The sequence below is a fragment of the Vulpes vulpes genome, chromosome 12 (assembly GCF_048418805.1).
Source record: "Vulpes vulpes isolate BD-2025 chromosome 12, VulVul3, whole genome shotgun sequence".
Lineage (NCBI taxonomy): Eukaryota > Metazoa > Chordata > Mammalia > Carnivora > Canidae > Vulpes > Vulpes vulpes.
This window is the reverse complement of record NC_132791.1, coordinates 72,198,272-72,210,269: the sequence shown is the minus strand read 5'-3', so window position 1 is coordinate 72,210,269 and position 11,998 is coordinate 72,198,272.

Sequence of the window (11,998 nt, the reverse complement as noted above, 5' to 3'; positions counted from 1 at the left end):
ACTCGGAGCGGCGCTGGGCGGGGGCACGTCCGCCTGGTGAGACCCGCCCGCGGGCGCGGGGAGGCGGGGGGGGGGGGGCGGCGGGGAGGCAGGGGGGGGGGCGCAGGGGCAGGGGGCGGGGGGGGGGCGGCGGGGAGGCGGGGGGGGGGGGCGGCGGGGAGGCAGGGGGGGGGGCGCAGGGGCAGGGGGCGGGGGGGGGGGCGGCGGGGAGGCGGGGGGGGGCGCAGGGGCAGGGGGCGGGGAGGCGGGGGCGCAGGGGCAGGGGGCGCGGGGGCAGGGGGCGGAGAGGCGACCCCGGGACCCAGGGCCCCGCGCGCCCCCGCGCACTTGCTGCTCCCCGCTCGGCCGCACCGGCAAACACCAAATCCCTGGCTCCGTAAGGGCCCTTCGACCTGACCCCGACATGAGCAGTTCCCTCATTAATTAATTAATTTAGAACCTTGACACCGGTCCATTTTCCATTTACGTGAACATCATGATTTTATCTTTCTGAAGATTTCATTTTGGCAACTGCCTCCATGAAGGTCTTCTATATTCTAGGTTACATTAACCCCTGAATACTTCACAGTTTCATTGCAATTATAAATGGAATATAACTTTTCTGGAGTTTTCTGATTGGTTATTGCTGGCATAGAGAAATGTCTTCTTCATTCTGAATGTTAATGGTATATCTAGCAACCCTGCGAAACTCTTGTTGGTTTTAGTAGCTTCTCTGGATCCTGTCAGTTCCTTCAGGCAGGTAATCATACCAGCAGTTAGTGAACAGTTAGATGCTATACACTACTAATTTTTTAAAAGATTTTATTTATTTATTTGAGAGTGACAGAGGGCACACAAGTGGGCGTAGGGAGGGGCAGAGGGAGAAGCAGACTCTCCCCTGAGCAGGGAGCGCAAGTCAGGGCTGGATCCCAAAAACCCAGGATCGTGACCTGAGCTGAAGGCCGATGCTTAACCAACTGAGCCACCCAGGTGCCCCTACACGACGTAGATAAAACAGATAAATTCCTAGAAAATTATTAAATGCCAAAACCAGACCTAAATTTGCACATACCTCTATCGAGTTCAATCCTAATTTTAGCTTCTGGCTCTTAACAAACATGCATATTTATGGTGTGATTGCACACAAATGCCCTTTTCCTATGAGGGAAACATCATGCCCATTATACTCTGAAGAAAATAAGTATATACAGGATAAATGCATTGTGAAAAGTCAAAGCCCTAGTTGTAGTGGATCCTTGTCAATACCTTGCTCTTGTGCTTTGAAATCAGGTGTAATTTCTGCAGCAGATACTCTTATGTGTCCCTCTACTCTCCGGGTCATTTTACTACCTGGGAAGTTCACCGAAAAATAGGGTTGATCGCAAAAGCAGTTCTAAGAATTCAGTTTAGAGCTATACAGCTCTACCTCAAGAAGCAGGAAAATTCTCGAGTAGACAACCAAAGTTTACACATAAAGGAGCTAGAAATGGAACAGCAAATGAAGCCTAAAGCCAGCAGAAAGAAGAAAATAGGATATAGTAGAGCAAATTAAATGAAATAGAAATTACAAAACCAATCATACAGATCATTGAAACCTGGAGGTAGTGCTATAAAAGGTCCACAAAATTGATAACCCCTTAGCCATACTCATCAAAGAACAGACAAATAAAAAAGGCAGGAGGGGAAATCACACAAAAAATATGAGAAATGAAAGAGAAGGAACAGTAAATGACACCACAGGAATATAGAGGATTATAAGAGAATATTATGAAAAATTAGATTCCAATAAATTGGATAAAGTTCTAGAAACATGTAACTTTTCAAAACTGAACCAGGAATAGAAAACTTGAAGAGATAAATTACCAGCACGGAAATAAAAAATCAGTAACCAAAAAACTCCCAACAAACTGAAGTCTAGGAACAGACAGCTTCATAGGTGAATTTGAGCAAACATTGAAAGGACAGTTAGTACTTGTTTTTCTCAAATGATTTAAAAAAATTAGAAAGGAAAATTTCCAAACTCATTCTATGAAGTCAGCATTACCCTGTTACCAAAACAAGACAAAGGTGTTATAAAACAAGAGAACTATAGGCCAATATCTCTGATGTAATGCACCTCATCAATAAGGGAAAGGATGATACTGGGGGGGTGTGTGTGATGAGAATATTTAATATTTGCTCTCTTAGCAACTATCCAGAATATAATACAGTATCGTGAACTATCATTATCATATTATACATTAGGTCCCTAAAACTTGTTCATCTTATAACTGAAAGTTGTACCCTTTGACCAGCATCTTCCCATTTCTCTCCACCTCTGGTAACCACCATTCTACTGTTTCTATGAGTTCAGCTTTTTTCGACTCCACATATGATTTTTGTGTAACATATGGTTTTTTAGTTTCTCTATCTGACTTATTTCACTTAGCACAATGTGTTCAGGGTCCATCCATGTTGTCAAAAAAAAAAAAAAAAAAAACAAGATTGGGGCACCTGGATGGTTTATTTGTTTAAGTATCCAACTTTTAATCTCAGCTCAAGTCTTGATCTCAGAGTCATGAGTTCAAGCCCCACTTAACAAACAAAAAAGGCAAGATTCCTTTTTGGCTGAATAATATTGTCATATATATATATGTATGAGATATATATATATATGACAATATATATAATTATATATATATATATTACATAACGTGGTGGTGAGCAATGCAAATATCTCTCCAAGATACTGATTTCAGAAATGGGATTTCTGGATCATATGGTAGTGCTAATTTGGAATTTAATTAAATTTTTTGAAGAACTTCCATACCATTTTCCATAGTGGCTGAACCAACTCACAGTCCCACCAAACATGCTCTGTATCCTCACCCACACTTATCTCTTGCCTTTTTTTTTTTTTTTAATAATAGCCATTCTAATAGGTGTGAAGTGAGATCACTTTGTGGTTTTTATTTGCATTTCCCTGATGATTGTAATAGTACTTTTTCATGTACCTGTTGATCACTTGTGTGTTTTTGGGAAAATGTCCATTCAGGTCCTCTGCCCATTTTAAAATTTGAGTATTTGGGATTCTTTTGTTTTGTTTTTGTTGAGTTATATGAATTACTTATATATTTTGGATATATATTATATATGTGGATATATTTTTAATATCCTTGTTTGCTGTTGAATTGTATGAGTTCCTTGAATATTTTGGTATTAACCTCTTATCAAGATGTAGGGTTTGCAAATATGTTCTCTCATTCCATAGGATGCGTTTTCATTTGTTGAGTGTTCCTTTTGCTGTGCAGAAGCATTTTAGTTTGATGTAGTTCCACTTACTTATTTTTGCTTCTGTTGTTTATACTTTTGGTGTCATATCCAAAAAACGGTTCTGGAGACCAATGTTGAGAAGGTTTTCCCCTGTTTTCTTCTAGTAGTTGTGCAGTTTCAAGTCTTATAGTTGGGTCCATTTCAAGTTAATTTTTGTAGGTTGTGTAGTACAGCGGTCCAGTTTCATTCTTACATAGGAATATCCAATTTGCCCAGCACCATTTATCGAAGAGATTATCTTTCCCCATTGAATATAGTTGGCTCCCTTATCAAATATTAGTTGACCATGTATGAGGGAGTTTGTTTCTGGATTCTTGATTCTGTTCCATTGGTCTATGTGTCTGTTTTTATGCCACTAACATATTGTTTTGATTACTATAGCTTTGTAATATGGTTTGAAATCAGAAAGTGTGATCCCTCTGGCTTTGTTCTTTCTCAGAAATGCTTTGATTAGTCAGGGTCTTTTGTGGGTCCACACAAATTTTCAGATTGCTTTTCTGTTTCTGTGAAAAAATGCCATTGGAATTTTAATAGGGAATGCATTGAATCTATAGATGGTCTTGGATAGTATGGACATTTTAGCAATATTAGTTCTTCTAATCCATTAATACAGCATTCAAGATTTACTCCTTATCTTTAGTTTTCATCAGCTTGATTATGATGTATTTGAGCATAGTTTTCTTTGAGTTTTATCCTATTGATATTTGCTGAGCTTCTTGAGTCTGTAAATGCTGCCTTTCATCAAATTCCAGAAATTTTCAGCCATTATTTCTTTAATTTTTTTCTTCCTCTCTTTCTGGGACTCCAACACCATGAATAATAAACCTTTTGATATTATCCCATGATCCCTCAGGATTCTGTTTTCTTGCATTTTTTACTTCTCTTATTGTTCAAATTGGATCATTTCTAGTGGCCCACCAAGAATGACTATTTCCTCGGTCATCTCTCTTTTGCCACATACCCCATTGAGTGAATTTTTAATTCAGATACTGTAATTTTTTCACTCTAAAATTTCCATTTGGCTGCTTTCATTTCTCTTCTGAGAATATCTATCTTTTTAATTTTTTTCCAAGAGTTTACTTTTACCTCCTGGAGCATAGTTCTAATAGCTGCTTGAACATCTGGGTTATCTGGGGGTTGGCATCTTTCATTGGTTGCCTTTTTACTTGAGAATTGGTCACATTTTTCCTTGCTGTAAGTACTTGAAATAATTTTGGATTGTGTTCTGGACATTTTGAATATCATTTTGTTGCAATGCTGGGTTCTATTGAAGTCCTTTAGAGAATGGATTTTGTTACAGTGTTTTAGCAATCAAGCAATCCTGGTTAGATTCAGACCACAAGTTCTGTCTCATCTTCTGTCACTGGTAAATCCAAAGTCACCTTACTTTTCAAAGGCTTTGCTTGCTGGGAATGTGAAATGGTAAAGCTGCTCTGGAAAATAGTTTACTAGTATTTTTTGTTTTGTTTTTTTGTTTTTTGTTTTTGGTTTTGTTTTGTTTTTTTAGCTAACTAGTTTTTTAGAAAACTAAATATGCACTTCCCATATGACCCAGTAATTGCACTCTGGTCATTTATCTAAAGGAAATGAAAACTTAGGTTCACACAAAAACCTTTGCATGAATGTTCTTAGCAGCTTTATTTAGAATAGCCCCAAACTGGAAACAACCCAAATGCCTTCCCTCAGGTAAATTTTAAATAAACTCTGGCACAACCATTCGATAGAATATTACTCAATGATAAAAAGAAACAGGCTATTGATACATGACACAACTTGGATGGATCTCCTAGGAATTACACTTAGTAGAAAAAGCCAATCTTAGAAGATTCTGTACTCTATGATTCTATTTATACAACATTCTCAAAATGACAAAACTACAAAAACAGGCAAGGTTAGTGATTGCCAGAGGACAGGGAAGGAGATGGGGGTGGGCACAACAGTTAAGGGGCAGCAGGAGGAGGTCTATTTGTGGCAATGGAGCCATTCTGTGTGTTTGTGTGATTTTGGTTTCAGTTACACAAATCTATACATAGGATAAAATTTCATAGAATTACACACACACAGGGCATGCGAAAGCTGGTGAAATCTGCATAAGGTCTATAGTGTAGTTAATAATATTGTACCAATGTCAATTTTCCAGTTTTGATATTGCACTACAATTATTTAAGATGCTCCATTGTGGGGGGACTGGGTGAAGGGTACACTCTATGAATTTATAATTATTTCAAAATAAAAGCTTTAAAAAAAAAAAAACTTTGCCATACTGCTTTGGATCTGTTCTGTGCAGCTTGGAGGTAACCCTAGGATTTGTGTCAGCTCACACACAGAATTAGGAATTTTCCTTCCATTCCTCTTCTTTCTGGGATTCACCCCACATTCTCTGGCTCACATGGATTTCCTCTCAGAGTTGTAGGTGTTCATGATGCTGGTACTAGAGTATAGCTCTGCAGCTGCGGCTATCCTTGGGACAGGGCTAAAAGAAGGAAAAAAAGATTAAATAAAGTGAGCTCAAGGATTTTCTCATACACACTTCATCTTGCAGAGGCCTCTATCCCAGTCCTCTGGCTAGAGAGATGGTTTCTCTGCACATTCTACCCTAGAACTGACCTTTAATCAAAACTGAGAAACCAGAGAAAAAAAAAGAAACTGGGAGTCTCACCCTCATGGCAGGTCATTCTTCAAGTTCTGATTCTTCTCTCCAACCTGTGTGCCATCGTTAACAGGTTAGAGTCCTCAGCTGGTTACTTGTTCACTTTGTCTAGAGTGCTTAGTTGTAATCAGAGGAATAGGTAGATTGTAGTGGTTTTACTTCATCTTGACCAGCATCAGAACCCAAAAATGTAACTTTCAGCATTCCCAAGAACCAAAATAAACTATCTTCATTTTAAAGATAGAGAACTCAAGGCTTAAAAGATGCATAGCCACCTGCCCAAACCATGTAGCTAATGCTAAGGTGAAATATATACATGATTAAAATTATGTCATGGACAGATGAATGGGTAAAGAAGATGTGGTCCATACATATACAATGGAATATTGCTCAGCCATCAAAAAGAATGAACTCTAGCCATTCGCAACAACGTGGACAAACTAGAGGGTATTATGCTAAGTGAAGTAAGTCAGTCAGAGAAAGGCAAATATCAGATAATTTCACTCATGAGGAATTTAAGAAATAAAACAGATGAACATAGAGGAAGGGAAGGAAAAACAAGACAAAATCAGAGAGGGCAACAAACCATAAGAGACTCTTAACTATAGAAAACAGAGGGTTGCTGGAGGGGAGTTGGGTGGGTAACTGGGTGATGGGCACTAAGGAGGGCATGTGATGTAATGAGCACTGGGTGTTGTGTGCAACTGATGTGTCCCTGAATTCTACCTTTATTTTTTTAAAGATTTTTATTTATTTATTCATGAGTGACAGAGAGAGAGAGAGGCAGAGAAACAGGCAGAGGGAGAAGCAGGCTCCACGCAGGGAGCCCGATGTGGGACTTGATCCTAGGACTCCAGGACCACACCCTGGGCCGAAGGCAGGAGCTAAACCGCTGAGCCATCCAGGGATCCTCCCTGAATTCTACCTTTAAAACTAATAATACACTATATGCTAACTTGAATTTAAATTTTTACAAAAAAAATTTTTAATTACCTCACGGAACAGGCATGTGGAATAGAGTTGGAAAGCAGGAGAGGGCAAAAGGAAAGTAGGAAGTGGAAGAATAGAGTGGTGGAGAGAGAGAGAGGCTGAAGTGGAAGAGAAAAAGAAGAAGAGGCAGAGAAGGAGAGCCTAGAGAAGAGAAGGAGGTCTCTTCCACATGGGTAAGAGAAGTATTACGCAACAGCAGCTCTGCGTTGAGAGCACCTAGCCAGAACTCACCCCACCCCTTACAGGCATCCCCTTCTTCTACAAAGTTAGTACAAGCAAATCACCTCTCTAAGCAATAATGTACTCCTACCCCCCTTTCCCTTCAGGGTCCATGCTTAACCCAATGAGCCTTGGCACTTCCTTGTTAATCTTACTTGTCCAGGTACAATTGGGCAGGTCACCACAATCAGCTGAAGACAAGGATTTTTATTCTACAGTTGAGGGAATGTCTTCTGTCCCCCCACCCAAGATGAACGAGGAAATATGTTGTTATAAGTATGTTGTTGTACCACTGGCATCCACCTACAGCTGTGAGAGAAGACAGCCTTGGGACAATGCCCATGTAGGACAGCCTGCCCGGCACCTCCTTTTCCTCTAGATTTCCTTCTTAAGGGAGCCAGTTTAAGTCAAGACTTTTGTTATTTGCAGCCCAAAGCATCCTAATTGACCCATCCCAGCCTGAGCTGTTCTTAGATGGTCTCCAGGAGCCCCCATCCCTAGGTTAGTGCTGGAGAACTGCTTGACTCTGTGCCTAGGATAAGAGCAAGCCTACTTCTGATCACAGGTAAGGAATCCAAGTGCATCTCTATTGTCCCTGTCCAGATCTGTGTCCTGTATGCTTGTAGGTATATCCTTGGGAAACCCCTCTGGTTTGTTTGTTTGCTTGTTTGTTTGTTTCCACACCAATAACCGATTCTTCAACTCTGCACACCAACCAACTCTGACACCCACCGGGTGTCCTGTAGTCCAATTCAATTCTGACACTAACTACCTGGGGTTACATTAGGCTTCACAGGTTGAAGACTCAGTCACATAAGACTGGCCCTACTTCAGATGCCAGTCAGAAGCATCAGACCCCTTAGGTCACCTGCACTTCAGTCTCATTTAGCTACAAAGTCAGGAGTTCCCACAACACCCCTCTTCAGATTTAATATTTTGTTAGAATGACTCATAGGATTAGGAAAATGGTTTACTTAATATTATCAGTTTATTATAAAGGATATAACTTAGGAATAGCCAAATGGAAAAAAATGCATAGAACAAGATATGGGGAAGTGTGCAGAGCTCCCACGTCCTCTCTAGGTGCACTACCCTTCTAACACCTTCATGTGCTCACCCACCAGGGAGCTCTGCAAACTCTGTTGTTTAGGAGTTTAATGGAGGTCCCAATATGTAAGCATGACTGATAGAATCATTAGCCATTGGCGATTAACTCAATATCCTCCCTGGAGTGGGGGGTGAGGCTGAAAGTTTCAACCCTCTAAACATGCCTTGGTCTTTCTGGCAACCAGCTCCCATCCTGAAGTTGTTTAGGGGCCCTCAGCCATCTCTTCTCCTTAGCATACAAAAGACACTCTACCAGGGGCACATTGATGGCACAGTCTGTTAAGTGCCTGACTCTTGTTTTAGGCTCAGGTCATGGTCTCAAGGTGGTGGGATTGAGCCCCGCTTTGGGCTCCATGCTCAGCAGGGAGTCTGCTTGAGATTCTTTCTCCCTCTCCCTCTATCTCCCCCTATGCCAATCCCACTCATTCTCATTCTCTCTCTCTCTCTCTCTCTCTCTCTCTCAAATAAATCTAAAAAAAGAAAGAGAGAGAAAGGACACTCTACCACTCTGCAGATGCCAATGGTTTTAGGAGCCAGGAACCAGAGGCAAATACCAAATATTTATTTTCTTATTTTTTTTAAAGATTTTATTCAATTATTCATGACACACACACACACACACACACAGAGAGAGAGAGAGAGAGAGGCAGAGACACAGGCAGAGGGAGAAGCAGGCTCCATGCAAGGAGCCCAACGTGGGACTCGATCCTGGGACTCCAGGATCACGCCCTGGGCCAAAAGCAGGTGCCAAACCGCTGAGCCACCAAAGGATCCCCTATTTATTTTCTTATTATACCACACCTTCATTCTCAGTCCATGAGGTTGGGTCAAGGAGACTCTATCTGCCTCCAAGGGTGAGCATCCAGTAAGGACTGTCCAGTCAGAGCATTTTATCCCCTTGGTTACAGTGGTCAGCTTAGTGTTGAACTCATAACATAAGGTGGACCAATGAGACTCAGAATATGGAATGGAAAATCCATTGAGAAAGAAAAGGACTTTCTCTCCTGCTTTGACCTCTTGGGATTCTGTAAGAACAGAATAGAATGTACCCCCTGGTCTCCTGGGAATTATCTTGCATCCATATGGAAAGAACCCACCTGAGAACAAATGAAGGCCAACAGAAAAGAAAACAAGGTTGAGAGGGAGTCAGAAGAATCCCAACTCTGATAACTTGAGCTCCCAGATTCACTTGTGCCTGAGCAACCCCTGGACTTTTCGTTAAGTGACTGTATATAAAATTCTCCTCCACAGTGAGTTAGATTTCTGATATTTGCCACTGAAATGACCCCAAGTATGGGCACCTGGGTGGCTCAATGGTTGAGCATCTGCCTTTGGCTCAGGTCATAATCTCAGGGTCCTGGGATCGAGTCCCACATTGGGCTCCCCACAGGGAGCCTACTTCTGCCTCTGCCTGTGTCTCTGCCTCTCTCTCTCTCTGTCTTTCTCTGTCTCTCATGAATAAATAAAGTCTTTTTAAAAAATAAAAACAGGGGATCCCTGGGTGGCTCAGCAGTTTGGCGCCTGCCTTTGGCCCAGGGCTCGATCCTGGAGTCCCGGGATCGAGTCCCACGTCGGGCTCCTGGCGTGGAGCCTGCTTCTCTCTCCTCCTGTGTCTCTGCCTCTCTCTCTCTCTCTGTCTCTCTCTCTCTCTCTCTCTCTGTCTATCATAGATAAATAAATAAATCTTTTTTAAAAAATTAAAAAAAATAAAAATAAAAACAAAAACAAAATGGCCCCAAGTAGTACATACTGCCCAGTGATTACAGGGCCACCTGCCTGCAGCAAGACCCTCTTCAAACTTCCCTCTTCACTCATACTGCAAATCCCAAGCTCCTTCTTCATTCTTAGAGTTTGTTCCCTCAGTCAGGAGAAGCTCCTTTCTCTAGGAAAGGCTTAGTCTGAGAATCTTTTAAGATGAAAAGTATGGGGGATATTTCAGAACACCAAGACATCCAGAGCCCAGGAATAGTGTTGTTTTCTTCTTCTTCTTCTTCTTCTTCTTCTTCTTCTTCTTCTTCTTCTTCTTCTTCTTCTTCTTCTTCTTCTTCTTCCTCTTCTCTCTCTCTCTCTCCTTCTGTCTCTATCAGTTAGGGCTGCATTCAGATGTAAATAATGGGAAATCTTTCACATGGCAGTTTAAACAAAGAAATGCAGAAGACAGAGGACACAGACCCACACTCCCTCACCCTTGCTTCTCCACCACCCTTGGTGTGTGGCTTCCATGCTTATGATCCCACACAGGCAGGAGGAAGGGGATGATGTGGCAAAAGCAACCTTTCATCCCAGCTCACTGGCCAGAAAAGCATCTTGGCTGAAATATACCCTGAGGGTGGGGATCTTGAATTGTTTGCTTAGGTATTCCAAGTGCCTAGAACTGCTGCCCAAATAAATATGCTGAATGAATGACTGGATGGATGGATGGATGGATGGATGGATGGATGGATGGATGGATGGATGGATAGGTGGATAGGTGGATAGGTGGATGGGTGAATGAGTGGATGGGTGGATGGATGGGTGGATAGATGAATGGGTGGATGAGTGGATGGGTAGATGGGTGATTGGGTGGATGAGTGGGTGGTAGATAAATGGATGGATGGGTGAATGAGTAGATGGATGAATGGGTAGATGGGTGGGTGGATAGGTGGATAGATGGATGGATGAGTGGATGGTTGATGGATGATTGGGTGGATGGGTGTGTAGTTCGATGAATGGATTCCCATATGGGAAAATTGAGTTTTTAATCTCCTTCTGGCCCCACCATGGAATCAAGCAAGGAAGAAGGGACTGGAATGGCCACTGAGTGATCCCTCACATCATCTGACCCCCATTCCCCACACTAGCACACAGTATCCAGGAGGATGGGCCTTCACCCTCCACAGGTGGGATCTCTTATAAGAATTCTTTTTTTCGTATATCTGAGCCAGATATGGTTACCCCCACCCCAATCTTAGGAGATTTTTATCCATCATGGAGCATATGCTTCATTGGGGAGATGTGTTCCTCACCTTTTGTGACTTCTCTTGGGGCAAAAATGATGACAGGAATGAGATCCAACTGTGACTCCAGGGAATGTAACAGGCTGGCCCCTTCTGCTTTCAGTAACAACAAACTGGCACCAGTTTTGAATAAGGACTTCTTATAGGAACATTGCCATCATACATATCCCATGTGCTGCAATAATGTGAGATTTCTTTTTAGCAATGGTGCAGCCAGTCAATAGGTCAAATTAATGTCTATTTTTTTCCCTAAGGGATAGGGACAGAATCATTAAATGTATAGAGGGTATTAGGCCTGTAAAGCAGAATTTGACTGAGGGCCACCAGGAGCCACCTTCCCCAATTCTGCCAACCTGACCTCCCCTTAATACTAAATCTCCCTACCCTTGGCTCCACCTACCACTGTTCTACTACCTCAAATAGGTTCCTTAATGATCTCCTGATGGATCACTAGAAAGAGCTTCACTATATTTGCAAAAAGAACACATCTGGGGAGGGGGGAGGGAAAGTAAAAACAGATACCCATAATCCTCCCAAATAAACCAAATTCTTTTCATTTTGCTAGTTCCATTCTTGGCCTTGTTCACATATGTGGACTTATTTTACAGAGTGACAGCCAGAGATTTATTTTCTATCCTGTGTCTATGCTCAACAGTACATCATAAGTGCTCTTCACATTGCTACAGCTTGTTTGATATATTAATAGCAGCATAATCATCCTTAAATTTGTTGTACCATAATTGCT